The sequence below is a fragment of the Arachis ipaensis genome, chromosome B05, assembly GCF_000816755.2.
Source record: "Arachis ipaensis cultivar K30076 chromosome B05, Araip1.1, whole genome shotgun sequence".
In the NCBI taxonomy this organism is placed as follows: Eukaryota; Viridiplantae; Streptophyta; class Magnoliopsida; order Fabales; family Fabaceae; genus Arachis; species Arachis ipaensis.
Window position 1 is genome coordinate 12,884,379 of NC_029789.2, and position 4,732 is coordinate 12,889,110.

Genomic DNA, 4,732 nt, shown 5'->3' on the forward strand with positions numbered 1-4,732 from the left:
TATCCGTTTTATTATTTGGATATCCGTTTTATTGGCTTCGGGGTGATCGATTTCCGGGTAGCCGTTTTACTTATTTGGATACCCGTTTTATTATTTGGATATCCATTTTGTTGGCCTCGAGGTGATCGATTCCCGGGTAGCCGTTTACTTATTTGGATATCCGTTTTATTGGCTTCGGGGTGATCGATTCCCGGGTAGCCGTTTACTTATTTGGATATCCGTTTTATTATTTGGATATCTATTTTGTTAGCCTCGGAGTGATCGATTCCCAGGTAGCCGTTTGCTTATTTGGATATCCATTTTATTATTTGGATATCCATTTTGTTGGCCTCGGGGTGATCGATTCCTGGGTAGCCGTTTGCTTATTTGGATATCCGTTTTGTTATTTGGATATCCGTTTTATTGGCTTCGGGGTGATCGATTCCTGAGTAGCCGTTTGCTTATTTGGATATCCGTTTTATTATTTGGATATCCGTTTTGTTGGCCTCGGGGTGATCGATTCCCGGGTAGCCGTTTACTTATTTGGATATCCGTTTTATTATTTGGATATCTATTTTGTTAGCCTCGGAGTGATAGATTCCCGGGCTGCTATTTTTTGTTATTTGGATATCCGTTTTATTATTTGGATATCCGTTTTGTTATTTGGATATCCGTTTTATTGGGAGTGGGTAGACCGATGTTGTTTTGTCATAAGACGAGGTCTCCTGGTCCGAAGTCTCGTCGTAACGTGCTGCCATTGTACATTAGGCTTATTCTCTATTTTAGGGCTAGCTCACGTAGGTGTGCTATACTCCTGACCTTGTCTGCAAGGCCCTACTTTGCTTCTTTGTCATTTCCTCCCATGGTTCTGCGTGAATTTTGGTGTCCATCGAGATCAGAAAGGAAGATGCCTGCCGCGTCTCGGGATCTGTTGCGTAGGGCTAGTGCTGATGTTGTCGTATTCTACCGCGGTTTCCCGGTCTCTGTGGATGGTTCCGACGGAGCCATCTTCTGCCATGAACTTCATTAGAAGGTATTTGGTAAAGATGACGGTGGAGAGGTCGTTGATTGTTTTTCTTCCGAGGATGACGTTATAAGCGGTGGAGTTCTTGAGGACCACGAACTCGGACATGATTGTCTTCCTCTGGCTTCCCGTCCCTATGGTAAGGGGAAGAATGATGGAACCGTCTGGCTTGAGGAAGTTGTCTCTGAGTCCCGTGACACCGTTGCGGTGTGTTTGGAGATTTTCGTTGCGGAGCCCGAGCTTGTCGAAGGCACCTCGAAAGAGGATGTTGGAGTCTGCGCCGGTGTCCACCAGTATTCTCCGAACTAGTTTTGTTCCGATTCTCGCCGAGATGACGAAAGGTGCGTCTTCGGCCGAGGTGCTATGCTGGCAATCCTCGGGCAAGAAAGTTATCGTTTTGTTGGCTGTGGTAGCTGGGGCTTGATCTCTGACGGCCAAGACTTTGAGGTCCTTTTTTAGTGTTGATCTTGACTTGCCTGACACATCCTTGTCTGTGATGACATTTACTACTATGGTCGGGTTGTCTTCTGGACTTTCCCTGGGAGGTTGTTTTTGTGTTCTCGGGTTGCGTCCTTCCCTCTTAGGCGACCTGTCTTTTTCCGCGCGTTTTGGTTCTCTGATGATTTGGTGAACTCTGGGAGTTTGCCGTCTCTTATAGCTTGTTCGAGGGCGTCTTTAAGGTCGAAACAGTCTTGTGTCCTGTGCCCGTAACCTCGGTGGTAGTCGCAGTAAAGGGTCTTGTTGCCGCCCGTTCTTTCTCTGAGTTGTCGGGCTTTCGGGATAATATCCCGACCCGCTATCTGGTGGTATATCTCGGTAATCGAGGCTGTCAGGGGGGTGTAGTTCGAGAATTTCCCGATCCTGGGTGGTCGGTTTGTGTTGGTTTGTTTGGGTTGGTCTCTTTGACTTTCTCTGGGCATCGGATTATGGCGGGAAGTCGGGTTGCCGTGTGGAGTGTTGCCGTTTTGCCGTTTATTGGCGGCGACGACCTGGCTGACCTCCTCGTCGTTTATGTAGTCTCTGGCGACGTTTTGGATCTCGTGCATGGTCTATACTGGCTTGGTGGTGAGGTGTTTGCGGAAGTCTTCGTTCATGAGCCCGTTGGTTAAACAGAGGCTTGCGACGGAATCCGTGAGTCCATCAATCGTTAGGCATTCATCGTTGAAGCGGTCCAGATATTTTCGTGTTGATTCGTCTTGTTTCTGTGTGACCCCTAATAAGCTGATGGGGTGTTTAGCTTTGGTAATTCTGGTGGTGAATTGGGCCATGAACTTCCGTGAGATATCATGGAAGCCAGTTATGGATCCGTTGGGGAGGGCATTGAACCATTTAATCGTTGGCCCAGCTAGGGTTACTGGGAAGGCCTTACCTCAGACCGCGTCAGCGGCCCCTTCCAGGTTCATCCTGGCCTTGAAGGCCGTTAGGTGCTCCTGGGAGTCCTTGGTTCCGTCGTACTTCATATCCGTAGGTTTGTCGAAGCCTTTAGGGAGTTTTGCTTTCAGGATTCTTTCAGTGAAGGGAATGGCTCCCATTATCACGTGGTCACTTCTTGTGCGTTTAGCCTCTTGATGTCGTCGGTCGTTGTCCGTTTCATGTTGATGAGCCGGGTTGCGTGGGACGCTGTGATCATACCTTTTGCTATGTCGTCGTTCAGGCATCCTGTCATGTCCGTGGTCACGGCAGATGCTGCGATTGTATCTCTTGGCATGTCGCCGTTCTGGCGATCCGCCGTGCCTGGTTTCATGGCGAGATCTTGATCTAGAGGTTGCGTGACTTCTATTTTTTTCGGCGTTGTGCTTTTCTTTGGGTGTAACTCGGCCTTTGAGGTCTTGCACCCTGAGGCACAGCTCTTGGATTATCTGGACCGCCTTCTTTCCTAGGCCGTCGGGTGGCCGAGCTTCAGTGGGAGAACGGTTGTCCTCTCTTGGTTGTTGCTGGGTTGGGGTTGGTTGGCGATGTGCCGCGCTTATTATCCTCCCATGGGTGGGAGGAGTGTTATCTTGGAGTTCGGGAGTTGGGGTGTTGGGTGGAGGATTGCTCCTCGAGGTTCTCCGTCATGCCGCCACAATTTGGCTGTCCCCCGCATCTATGCAAGAACTTTGAGAACTTTCTTGATCTCTTAGCTCCTGAGAGGTCTGAGCTTGGCCAGGGTGGTAGCGTTTAAGGAGGTCGTTCATGATGAGCTTCCTTATGAATTTTCAGTAAGGTCCGAAGGGGGATCATGGCGACAGAGTTGTCATAGGTGAGGCGGCGGATGGCAGAGGTTTGGAACCTGGTGTTGAAGGAGGTGACCCCGTGGGTTTGGAGGAAGCGCTTGAAGAGTTCAAAAGAAGAAGTAACAACGGTGGGCATGGAGCCAAAATAGAGGGAGAAGATGGGGCCATGGTGTTTGGAGGGACGGATGAGGGGAGTGGTGAATGATAGGGTCCAAGAGGTGGAGGTGTCCCACTAAAGAGATGTGAGACTTTGGGCTCGGAGGATTTAGAATTTCACCGTTGGAATAGGGCGAGGGTGCATAAAGAGTGTTATCACTAAGAAGGTGATTGCAAGTCGAAGAAACATTGTTCCTTTGGGATTTCGCCGTTAGAGTAGGACGAAGGTATGTTATCACTGCAAATGTGATGCAAGTTAAGGAAACATTATTCCTTTGGGATTTCGCCGTTGGAGTAGGACGAGAGTGTGTTATCACTGCAAAGATGGTGCAAGTTAAGAAAACATTATTCCTTTGGGATTTCGCCATTGGAGTTTCGCCGTTGGAATAGGGCGAAGGTGTGTTATCACTGCAAAGGTGATGCAAGTTAAGAAAACATTATTCCTTTGGGATTTCGCCGTTGGAATAGGGCGAAGGTGTGTTATTACTGCAAAGGTGATGCAAGTTAAGGAAACATTATTCCTTTGGGATTTTGCCGTTGGAGTAAGGCGAATGTGTGTTATCCCTGCAAAGATGATGCAAGTTAAGAAAATATTATTCCTTTGGGATTTCGCCGTTGGAGTAGGGCGAAGGTGTGTTATCCCTGTAAAGGTGATGCAAGTTAAGGAAACATTATTCCTTTTTGCTCTCAGCTACACCCAAGAAATCTGAGTTTGATGATTGCTCTTCTGGGTTATCCGCCATGCTGCCACAACGTTGCAAAGTCCCCACAGACGGCGCCAATGTACAAGATGTCTCTGGTACGGGTTGAGAGATGGATCGAGAACTTGCGGGTTGAGGCAGATGCCGGATCACTTGCCTGGAGCAATGGGGGGTGGTACCTGCAAAGACACTCCGACGCTCAAGTCAGAATGGATCTAAGAGGTAGAAAGTGTGAGGAATGAATGAATACCTGGAGGGGCCTGGGTTCTCTATTTATAGGTGATGGTGAATATCTTATCTTATCTTATTTGGCTAAGATAAGGGAGACGTTTGAATTCGAAAGTTGGTTAGGAGCTAGCTTCTTAGAAAATTGTAATTTGATTTTAAAAATTACATCAGACATTAATACTACTATTTTTTATAAATCAAAAACTCAAAAAATTACTTTTAAAACTTTTTAAATGAATCTTTAATTAGTTTTTGAAAAAAATATTATTTAAGTATTGCACAATAATAAACAGTTGATATATATATATATAAGTGAATAGTGCAAAATAAAATAAAAATTGTTCCTGTAAATAAACAAAAATATTTGCACTTAACAACATAGTGAATATTCCTAATGTTTTACGAGGGTAAATAAATCGGCACGTTAA